Source organism: Salvelinus fontinalis, chromosome 16 (genome assembly GCF_029448725.1).
Source record: "Salvelinus fontinalis isolate EN_2023a chromosome 16, ASM2944872v1, whole genome shotgun sequence".
NCBI lineage: Eukaryota > Metazoa > Chordata > Actinopteri > Salmoniformes > Salmonidae > Salvelinus > Salvelinus fontinalis.
Genome location: NC_074680.1, coordinates 5,000,088 through 5,012,341, shown reverse-complemented (window position 1 = coordinate 5,012,341; position 12,254 = coordinate 5,000,088). Strand labels below are relative to the sequence as shown.

Genomic DNA, 12,254 nt, shown 5'->3' with positions numbered 1-12,254 from the left:
CCCCTAATCTTCAGCTTTTCAAGCAACAAGTCGGATTTCAAATCGGGTCTACCAATCTGTAACTAGAGCTATTTTTGTAACCCTTCGCCTGTTTTTCTGGCTTCGGTAAAAAATGTCAGAAGTTAGCAGATTCATTAACCTGTTATGGCTGCAACCCTTGTTCTCAATTTCCGCCTGAAGACATACCCTAATCTAACTGCCTGTAACTCAGCTCCAGAAGCAAGGATATGTATATTCTTGGTATCATTTGAAAGGAAACATTCTGAAGTTTATGGAAATGTTAATTGAATGTAGGAGAATATAACACAATAGATCTGGTAGAAGAAAATACAAGGAAATAAACATACGTTTTTGGTTTTTATTGTTGTAGCATCATCTTTCACATGTACTGGAATAGCCAAACAGTTAGATGGGATGCTGGGGACAATTTAGATGGACAACACAAGAGGGCAACTGTAGTTGTGCAAAGTTTTAGACTGATAACTTCAGGAATGGGTGAGCTACATGACATTTAGCATGATGTCCCCCAGGTGTCCCACACAAGGTGCCCAAATGTGCCCAAGTGGCCGAATTGGTAAAATGACCTATAACTATATACAACAGTGCAAATAAGTATATACAACATTTCAAAAAGTAATTCTAAACACACAAAAAAAATATACAAATGTTCAAACAATATTAGAAAAAAATATATACAGAAAAACAGGGGTAGAGCCTTTAGAAGTCCTCTACACAATATTTCCCTGCCTGTGCCATGTCCCATAGCAGTCTCTTTCTGAGTTGAAGCAGAGACAAACTGAACACGTGGTGCAGATGATGGGGGACTTCATGTGACACAGAACACAACGACGCCTCCATGCTGTGGCCTTTTGGCCATGAGGCACAGTCATGCCTGCAGTAATAAACTGTGGCAGATGAACACCACTGGAGGCAGGAGTAGAGGAGGCAGAGGTAGAGGGGGCAGAGCGTGATGTAGTGGGCTTTGTGCGGTAGGCAGCAAGCTCCTTGATGAGCAGCTCCCTGAAGACTAGCTGTGTGAGGGGGGGCTGTCCACAGCTCTTCGCCATTTCCTTCTGCAGGATGAAGGAATTCACCACAGCAATGTCAATGAAGTGGTAAAATAATGTTTTGTACCACTTTTTGGTTTTATGAAGGACGTTGTAGTACCCTATCAGTGCGTCTGATAGGTCTACACCTCCCATGCTCTGGTTGTAGTCCTTGATGGCTGCAGGAATGGGGACATTTTTGTTGTTCCATGCACCCATGGCGTCTTTTACACGCCTGCTGACATGGTCGCCATTGAATGACTTGTGAATAGTGGAACACATCACGACTTCGCGAGTGTCCATCCACTTCACAAACAGCAGGCCATCTTCACGTATCCATCTCATGGTACCCCGCTCAGCCCGCTTAGGCATGTCATTCACCTTGGTCTTTGGAAATCCCAGCCTGTTGGTACGAATGGTGCCACATGCCCACACCTCCCGCTTCCTCAGGTCTGCAAACAGGGTAGGGCTTGTGTAAAAATTGTCCACAAAGAGTTTGTAGCCCTTCCCCAGCAGTTGGAAATCCAATAATGCCATCACCGAGTCATAGCTAAGTCCCTTACCAGTCGCACAAGTGTTCTTCCCCTCATAGACAAAAAAATTGCATGTGTATGCACACACAGAATCGGCCAAAACAAACAGCTTGTAACCCCACTTAGTTGGCTTGTTACGCATGTATTGTTTTAGCCCAATTCTGGCCTTTGAGGCTACCATCCTTTCATCTATGGACAAGTTCTGTGCGGGCTGAAAATGGGTCTTGCAAGCCTCAACCATGCTGTGGTAGAGAGGTTTGACTTTGCAGAGCCTGTCAAACCGTGCGGTGCCTCTCCTCCTGTCATTCTCCTCATCAACTTCTGGGTCACTGATGTGCAGCGCCCGTGAGATATTTAAAAACCTGGTAGAGGACATGACAGTGGGGGGGAAAGGCAGTTGATATAGTTCGGATGTTTTCCAGTAATCCTTTAGGGTTTTGAACTTCACCAGCCCCATGTAAATTACTAGTGAAAGGTAGCAGAAAATGTCTGACATGGAAATGGGCTTCCATGCCTGTTTCTTTCCTGCTTGCTTTCGTGCCCCATACTTGTTCGTATTACAAACAAGGGAATCAACAACTGCCGGGGTGAAAAACAGTTGGAAAAGTTGCATTGGGCTATATTTTGAAGTCATATCCAGTTGGGGTCCCGGTTGCCGTTTAGGACGGAAAATTGGAGCACGGGGCTGCACATCTTCCTCCAGCACAGAGTGCCATTGCCCCTCTACCTCTCTACCAGCAGGTTCCAGACTTCCCTTCCTCCGCTTCTTTGGTACCCTCTTCCCACCTCTAGATGGCCGGGCGGGGGTAGGTGTGGAGCCAGAGAGAGCAGGAGTCCGGCTGGATGAACCCGCTTCATCAGGGGATGGGCACCTTGGCACCGGAGGCTCCCAGTCGGAGCCGCTATCCCTGTGAAAGGAAACATAAAACAATTATTTGTATTGTATGAGCCTTTTATCATCACATGAAATAAACAGATATGTATTGTATAGAATACTTCACTATGGTGAAGTGCTGTTCCATTCAACTGCGGCCATTGTTTTGGGCCTGCCCTCCTCCCAACAGCACCCAATTGCTATTTCATAAGGAAATGGAGAGGAGTAGCCATGTATTTTCTTTTGTATTTCATACTATATATATATACACATCCATACATACATACATACATACAGCACATACATACACACACGCACATACATACACACACAGGCCCAAACAAACAGACCCACACGTGGCTTATGTGCACACGTGTCTCTCTTCTATTCCAGTTGAATAAAAAATGGAAAATATATATATATATATATATTTATACATGTATATATATATATACACATCCATACATACATACATACATACATACATCCATACATACACACACGCACATACATACACACACACACGCCCAAACAAACAGACACACACGTGGCTTATGTGCACACGTGTCTCTTTAATTCCAGTTGAATAAAAAATGGAAAATATATATATATATATATATGTGTATACATACATACAGACACTATGTATAGCCAATGTGTACTTTACCCATTTCATTGCAAAAAAAAAAAAAAACGTATATTTTTTTTCTCCAAAAAATAACGAAATAATTTATAATATTCATATTTCAAACAACGGCATTAGCACTCACCGGTCGAGAATTGCGTCCTGTCCTTGCAGAAAAAGCTCCTCGAAGTTGGAGTCATAACTGTGTTCACTTGTAGATTCTTCAAAAATATATTCCGTGTCACTTTCTCTAGCAAGTTCATCAATAATCTGGTGCAAATCTGTATATTTAGCTTTTGCTGTAACTTTCCCAGATTTGTTGGCCATGATGGCAAAAAAATAAATCTTACAAATCACACGGTGCAAAAACAACTTCCAAAACTTTCACAACAATTCTGTGCAAAAACAACTTCTAAAACTTTCAAAACAATTCTGTGCGTAATAACATTCGATGCATCTAAGATGGAGGTCGGTAGCGAAAGAACACAAGTTGCGCATCGCTTCACGAACAAAGACTGATGGTCCAACCCATAACATCACATATTGGCATTTAGCTCTACTCATTGGCTATCGATCCAGCTAGATTTCAAGAAGATCTGTGGTCATTGGGCAGAAATACAGTCAATCAACGACGCTTCGCCAGTATTACAGGTGCGCAAACACGTCATTCCTTGTTGTCGTAAAATCAGCTCACCTCGGTCAATACTCACCGGAAAAGAAACAGTTACGTCTGGCTGGGTTGCTAACACCTAGAGGATAACAATGAAACCAACGATGAGTAGTTACGTGACTGTTTACTGTATGTAATTGCAACGAATGTGTCGTAAAAAGTTGATAGAGATGGGAATCGCGAGGCAAACGTTATCCTAAATGTTTCGTTTTAGGCTACAAAAATGGATTTTATCAAAGAAAACGGCACTTTGTTTGATCACTGGGACCTTTGGGAAGAGAAATAAGAGCAAGATATCAGAATGTAAGTCATAATTTTACCTTCAGAAGTGAATTTGTCAAACGTGTCATGGTGGAAAATGTTTGTTGTTGTTGATCGCTCTTCTCAAACAAAAGCATGGCATTTGTTCTCTGTAATAGCTATTTTCAATCGGAAAACGTAGTTTGATTACCAAGATTCTAATCTTTTGAAGCATGTAAGACACTTGCATTTTGAAGAATGTTTCATGTTACGACGTTGTATTTAAGTTATGAATTATGAAAATTATGAAATTCCACCGGATATTGGTCCGAGGTCGGGCTTGCATCCCAAACAGGTTAAATTCAAAACAACTTTCACAAAAACTGCCGTTTTGACCCCTCTCCCAACATTTTACAGAAAACAATGTTTTCTATATAAAATCTACCCCTAATCTTCATCTTTTCAAGCCACAAGTCGGATTTCAAATCGGGTCTACCAATCTGTAACTAGAGCTATTTTTGTAACCCTTCGCCTGTTTTTCTGGCTTCGGTAAAAAATGTCAGAAGTTAGCAGATTCATTAAATTCAAAACAACTTTCACAAAAACTGCCGTTTTGACCCCTTTCCCAACATTTTACAGAAAACAATGTTTTCTATATAAAATCTACCCCTAATCTTCAGCTTTTCAAGCAACAAGTCGGATTTCAAATCGGGTCTACCAATCTGTAACTAGAGCTATTTTTGTAACCCTTCGCCTGTTTTTCTGGCTTCGGTGAAAAATGTCAGAAGTTAGCAGATTCATTAAATTCAAAACAACTTTCACAAAAACTGCCGTTTTGACCCCTTTCCCAACATTTTACAGAAAACAATGTTTTCTATATAAAATCTACCCCTAATCTTCAGCTTTTCAAGCAACAAGTCGGATTTCAAATCGGGTCTACCAATCTGTAACTAGAGCTATTTTTGTAACCCTTCGCCTGTTTTTCTGGCTTCGGTAAAAAATGTCAGAAGTTAGCAGATTCATTAAATTCAAAACAACTTTCACAAAAACTGCCGTTTTGACCCCTTTTCCAACATTTTACAGAAAACAATGTTTTCTATATAAAATCTACCCTTAATCTTCAGCTTTTCAAGCAACAATTCGGATTTCAAATCGGGTCTACCAATCTGTAACTAGAGCTATTTTTGTAACCCTTTGCCTGTTTTTCTGGCTTCGGTAAAAAATGTCAGAAGTTAGCAGATTCATTAAATTCAAAACAACTTTCACAAAAACTGCCGTTTTGACCCCTCTCCCAACATTTTACAGAAAACAATGTTTTCTATATAAAATCTACCCCTAATCTTCATCTTTTCAAGCAACAAGTCGGATTTCAAATCGGGTCTACCAATCTGTAACTAGAGCTATTTTTGTAACCCTTCGCCTGTTTTTCTGGCTTCGGTAAAAAATGTCAGAAGTTAGCAGATTCATTAAATTCAAAACAACTTTCACAAAAACTGCCGTTTTGACCCCTTTCCCAACATTTTACAGAAAACAATGTTTTCTATATAAAATCTACCCCTAATCTTCAGCTTTTCAAGCAACAAGTCGGATTTCAAATTGGGTCTACCAATCTGTAACTAGAGCTATTTTTGTAACCCTTCGCCTGTTTTTCTGGCTTCGGTAAAAAATGTCAGAAGTTAGCAGATTCATTAAATTCAAAACAACTTTCACAAAAACTGCCGTTTTGACCCCTCTCCCAACATTTTACAGAAAACAATGTTTTCTATATAAAATCTACCCCTAATCTTCAGCTTTTCAAGCAACAAGTCGGATTTCAAATCGGGTCTACCAATCTGTTACTAGAGCTATTTTTGTAACCCTTCGCCTGTTTTTCTGGCTTCGGTAAAAAATGTCAGAAGTTAGCAGATTCATTAAATTCAAAACAACTTTCACAAAAACTGCCGTTTTGACCCCTCTCCCAACATTTTACAGAAAACAATGTTTTCTATAGAAAATCTACCCCTAATCTTCATCTTTTCAAGCAACAAGTCGGATTTCAAATCGGGTCTACCAATCTGTAACTAGAGCTATTTTTGTAACCCTTCGCCTGTTTTTCTGGCTTCGGTAAAAAATGTCAGAAGTTAGCAGATTCATTAAATTCAAAACAACTTTCACAAAAACTGCCGTTTTGACCCCTTTCCCAACATTTTACAGAAAACAATGTTTTCTATATAAAATCTACCCCTAATCTTCAGCTTTTCAAGCAACAAGTCGGATTTCAAATCGGGTCTACCAATCTGTAACTAGAGCTATTTTTGTAACCCTTCGCCTGTTTTTCTGGCTTCGGTAAAAAATGTCAGAAGTTAGCAGATTCATTAAATTCAAAACAACTTTCACAAAAACTGCCGTTTTGACCCCTCTCCCAACATTTTACAGAAAACAATGTTTTCTATATAAAATCTACCCCTAATCTTCAGCTTTTCAAGCAACAAGTCGGATTTCAAATCGGGTCTACCAATCTGTAACTAGAGCTATTTTTGTAACCCTTCGCCTGTTTTTCTGGCTTCGGTAAAAAATGTCAGAAGTTAGCAGATTCATTAAATTCAAAACAACTTTCACAAAAACTGCCGTTTTGACCCCTTTTCCAACATTTTACAGAAAACAATGTTTTCTATATAAAATCTACCCCTAATCTTCAGCTTTTCAAGCAACAAGTCGGATTTCAAATCGGGTCTACCAATCTGTTACTAGAGCTATTTTTGTAACCCTTCGCCTGTTTTTCTGGCTTCGGTAAAAAATGTCAGAAGTTAGCAGATTCATTAAATTCAAAACAACTTTCACAAAAACTGCCGTTTTGACCCCTCTCCCAACATTTTACAGAAAACAATGTTTTCTATAGAAAATCTACCCCTAATCTTCATCTTTTCAAGCAACAAGTCGGATTTCAAATCGGGTCTACCAATCTGTAACTAGAGCTATTTTTGTAACCCTTCGCCTGTTTTTCTGGCTTCGGTAAAAAATGTCAGAAGTTAGCAGATTCATTAAATTCAAAACAACTTTCACAAAAACTGCCGTTTTGACCCCTTTCCCAACATTTTACAGAAAACAATGTTTTCTATATAAAATCTACCCCTAATCTTCAGCTTTTCAAGCAACAAGTCGGATTTCAAATCGGGTCTACCAATCTGTAACTAGAGCTATTTTTGTAACCCTTCGCCTGTTTTTCTGGCTTCGGTAAAAAATGTCAGAAGTTAGCAGATTCATTAAATTCAAAACAACTTTCACAAAAACTGCCGTTTTGACCCCTCTCCCAACATTTTACAGAAAACAATGTTTTCTATATAAAATCTACCCCTAATCTTCATCTTTTCAAGCAACAAGTCGGATTTCAAATCGGGTCTACCAATCTGTAACTAGAGCTATTTTTGTAACCCTTCGCCTGTTTTTCTGGCTTCGGAAAAAATGTCAGAAGTTAGCAGATTCATTAAATTCAAAACAACTTTCAAAAAACTGCCGTTTTGAACCCTTTCCCAACATTTTACAGAAAACAATGTTTTCTATATAAAATCTACCCATAATCTTCAGCTTTTCAAGCAACAAGTCGGATTTCAGATCGGGTCTACCAATCTGTTACTAGAGCTATTTTTGTAACCCTTCGCCTGTTTTTCTGGCTTCGGTAAAAAATGTCAGAAGTTAGCAGATTCATTAAATTCAAAACAACTTTCACAAAAACTGCCGTTTTGACCCCTCTCCCAACATTTTACAGAAAACAATGTTTTCTATATAAAATCTACCCCTAATCTTCATCTTTTCAAGCAACAAGTCGGATTTCAAATCGGGTCTACCAATCTGTAACTAGAGCTATTTTTGTAACCCTTCGCCTGTTTTTCTGGCTTCGGTAAAAAATGTCAGAAGTTAGCAGATTCATTAAATTCAAAACAACTTTCACAAAAACTGCCGTTTTGACCCCTTTCCCAACATTTTACAGAAAACAATGTTTTCTATATAAAATCTACCCCTAATCTTCAGCTTTTCAAGCAACAAGTCGGATTTCAAATCGGGTCTACCAATCTGTAACTAGAGCTATTTTTGTAACCCTTCGCCTGTTTTTCTGGCTTCGGTGAAAAATGTCAGAAGTTAGCAGATTCATTAAATTCAAAACAACTTTCACAAAAACTGCCGTTTTGACCCCTTTCCCAACATTTTACAGAAAACAATGTTTTCTATATGAAATCTACCCCTAATCTTCAGCTTTTCAAGCAACAAGTCGGATTTCAAATCGGGTCTACCAATCTGTAACTAGAGCTATTTTTGTAACCCTTCGCCTGTTTTTCTGGCTTCGGTAAAAAATGTCAGAAGTTAGCAGATTCATTAAATTCAAAACAACTTTCACAAAAACTGCCGTTTTGACCCCTTTTCCAACATTTTACAGAAAACAATGTTTTCTATATAAAATCTACCCCTAATCTTCAGCTTTTCAAGCAACAAGTCGGATTTCAAATCGGGTCTACCAATCTGTAACTAGAGCTATTTTTGTAACCCTTCGCCTGTTTTTCTGGCTTCGGTAAAAAATGTCAGAAGTTAGCAGATTCATTAAATTCAAAACAACTTTCACAAAAACTGCCGTTTTGACCCCTTTTCCAACATTTTACAGAAAACAATGTTTTCTATATAAAATCTACCCCTAATCTTCAGCTTTTCAAGCAACAAGTCGGATTTCAAATCGGGTCTACCAATCTGTAACTAGAGCTATTTTTGTAACCCTTCGCCTGTTTTTCTGGCTTCGGTGAAAAATGTCAGAAGTTAGCAGATTCATTAAATTCAAAACAACTTTCACAAAAACTGCCGTTTTGACCCCTTTCCCAACATTTTACAGAAAACAATGTTTTCTATATGAAATCTACCCCTAATCTTCAGCTTTTCAAGCAACAAGTCGGATTTCAAATCGGGTCTACCAATCTGTAACTAGAGCTATTTTTGTAACCCTTCGCCTGTTTTTCTGGCTTCGGTAAAAAATGTCAGAAGTTAGCAGATTCATTAAATTCAAAACAACTTTCACAAAAACTGCCGTTTTGACCCCTTTTCCAACATTTTACAGAAAACAATGTTTTCTATATAAAATCTACCCCTAATCTTCAGCTTTTCAAGCAACAAGTCGGATTTCAAATCGGGTCTACCAATCTGTAACTAGAGCTATTTTTGTAACCCTTCGCCTGTTTTTCTGGCTTCGGTAAAAAATGTCAGAAGTTAGCAGATTCATTAAATTCAAAACAACTTTCACAAAAACTGCCGTTTTGACCCCTTTTCCAACATTTTACAGAAAACAATGTTTTCTATATAAAATCTACCCCTAATCTTCAGCTTTTCAAGCAACAAGTCGGATTTCAAATCGGGTCTACCAATCTGTAACTAGAGCTATTTTTGTAACCCTTCGCCTGTTTTTCTGGCTTCGGTGAAAAATGTCAGAAGTTAGCAGATTCATTAAATTCAAAACAACTTTCACAAAAACTGCCGTTTTGACCCCTTTCCCAACATTTTACAGAAAACAATGTTTTCTATATAAAATCTACCCCTAATCTTCATCTTTTCAAGCAACAAGTCGGATTTCAAATCGGGTCTACCAATCTGTAACTAGAGCTATTTTTGTAACCCTTCGCCTGTTTTTCTGGCTTCGGAAAAAATGTCAGAAGTTAGCAGATTCATTAAATTCAAAACAACTTTCACAAAAACTGCCGTTTTGACCCCTTTCCCAACATTTTACAGAAAACAATGTTTTCTATATAAAATCTACCCCTAATCTTCAGCTTTTCAAGCAACAAGTCGGATTTCAGATCGGGTCTACCAATCTGTTACTAGAGCTATTTTTGTAACCCTTCGCCTGTTTTTCTGGCTTCGGTAAAAAATGTCAGAAGTTAGCAGATTCATTAAATTCAAAACAACTTTCACAAAAACTGCCGTTTTGACCCCTCTCCCAACATTTTACAGAAAACAATGTTTTCTATATAAAATCTACCCCTAATCTTCATCTTTTCAAGCAACAAGTCGGATTTCAAATCGGGTCTACCAATCTGTAACTAGAGCTATTTTTGTAACCCTTCGCCTGTTTTTCTGGCTTCGGTAAAAAATGTCAGAAGTTAGCAGATTCATTAAATTCAAAACAACTTTCACAAAAACTGCCGTTTTGACCCCTTTCCCAACATTTTACAGAAAACAATGTTTTCTATATAAAATCTACCCCTAATCTTCAGCTTTTCAAGCAACAAGTCGGATTTCAAATCGGGTCTACCAATCTGTAACTAGAGCTATTTTTGTAACCCTTCGCCTGTTTTTCTGGCTTCGGTGAAAAATGTCAGAAGTTAGCAGATTCATTAAATTCAAAACAACTTTCACAAAAACTGCCGTTTTGACCCCTTTCCCAACATTTTACAGAAAACAATGTTTTCTATATGAAATCTACCCCTAATCTTCAGCTTTTCAAGCAACAAGTCGGATTTCAAATCGGGTCTACCAATCTGTAACTAGAGCTATTTTTGTAACCCTTCGCCTGTTTTTCTGGCTTCGGTAAAAAATGTCAGAAGTTAGCAGATTCATTAAATTCAAAACAACTTTCACAAAAACTGCCGTTTTGACCCCTTTTCCAACATTTTACAGAAAACAATGTTTTCTATATAAAATCTACCCCTAATCTTCAGCTTTTCAAGCAACAAGTCGGATTTCAAATCGGGTCTACCAATCTGTAACTAGAGCTATTTTTGTAACCCTTCGCCTGTTTTTCTGGCTTCGGTAAAAAATGTCAGAAGTTAGCAGATTCATTAAATTCAAAACAACTTTCACAAAAACTGCCGTTTTGACCCCTTTTCCAACATTTTACAGAAAACAATGTTTTCTATATAAAATCTACCCCTAATCTTCAGCTTTTCAAGCAACAAGTCGGATTTCAAATCGGGTCTACCAATCTGTAACTAGAGCTATTTTTGTAACCCTTCGCCTGTTTTTCTGGCTTCGGTGAAAAATGTCAGAAGTTAGCAGATTCATTAAATTCAAAACAACTTTCACAAAAACTGCCGTTTTGACCCCTTTCCCAACATTTTACAGAAAACAATGTTTTCTATATGAAATCTACCCCTAATCTTCAGCTTTTCAAGCAACAAGTCGGATTTCAAATCGGGTCTACCAATCTGTAACTAGAGCTATTTTTGTAACCCTTCGCCTGTTTTTCTGGCTTCGGTAAAAAATGTCAGAAGTTAGCAGATTCATTAAATTCAAAACAACTTTCACAAAAACTGCCGTTTTGACCCCTTTTCCAACATTTTACAGAAAACAATGTTTTCTATATAAAATCTACCCCTAATCTTCAGCTTTTCAAGCAACAAGTCGGATTTCAAATCGGGTCTACCAATCTGTAACTAGAGCTATTTTTGTAACCCTTCGCCTGTTTTTCTGGCTTCGGTAAAAAATGTCAGAAGTTAGCAGATTCATTAAATTCAAAACAACTTTCACAAAAACTGCCGTTTTGACCCCTTTTCCAACATTTTACAGAAAACAATGTTTTCTATATAAAATCTACCCCTAATCTTCAGCTTTTCAAGCAACAAGTCGGATTTCAAATCGGGTCTACCAATCTGTAACTAGAGCTATTTTTGTAACCCTTCGCCTGTTTTTCTGGCTTCGGTGAAAAATGTCAGAAGTTAGCAGATTCATTAAATTCAAAACAACTTTCACAAAAACTGCCGTTTTGACCCCTTTCCCAACATTTTACAGAAAACAATGTTTTCTATATAAAATCTACCCCTAATCTTCAGCTTTTCAAGCAACAAGTCGGATTTCAAATCGGGTCTACCAATCTGTAACTAGAGCTATTTTTGTAACCCTTCGCCTGTTTTTCTGGCTTCGGTAAAAAATGTCAGAAGTTAGCAGATTCATTAAATTCAAAACAACTTTCACAAAAACTGCCGTTTTGACCCCTTTCCCAACATTTTACAGAAAACATGTTTTCTATATAAAATCTACCCCTAATCTTCAGCTTTTCAAGCAACAATTCGGATTTCAAATCGGGTCTACCAATCTGCAACTAGAGCTATTTTTGCAACCCTTCGCCTGTTTTTCTGGATCAGTAAAAAATGTCAGAAGTTAGCAGATTCATTAAATTCAAAACAACTTTCACAAAAACTGCCGTTTTGACCCCTTTTCCAACATTTTACAGAAAACAATGTTTTCTATATAAAATCTACCCCTAATCTTCTGCTTTTCAAGCAACAAGTCGGATTTCAAATCGGGTCTACCAATG

General features: G+C 37.9%; 1 pseudogene; it reads right to left on the bottom strand.

Annotated features, from left to right (window-relative positions):
* Window positions 1–728: 728 nt before the first annotated feature.
* Window positions 729–12,254, bottom strand: part of LOC129813451 (transport and Golgi organization protein 1 homolog) — a 69,028-nt pseudogene continuing 57,502 nt past the window's right edge.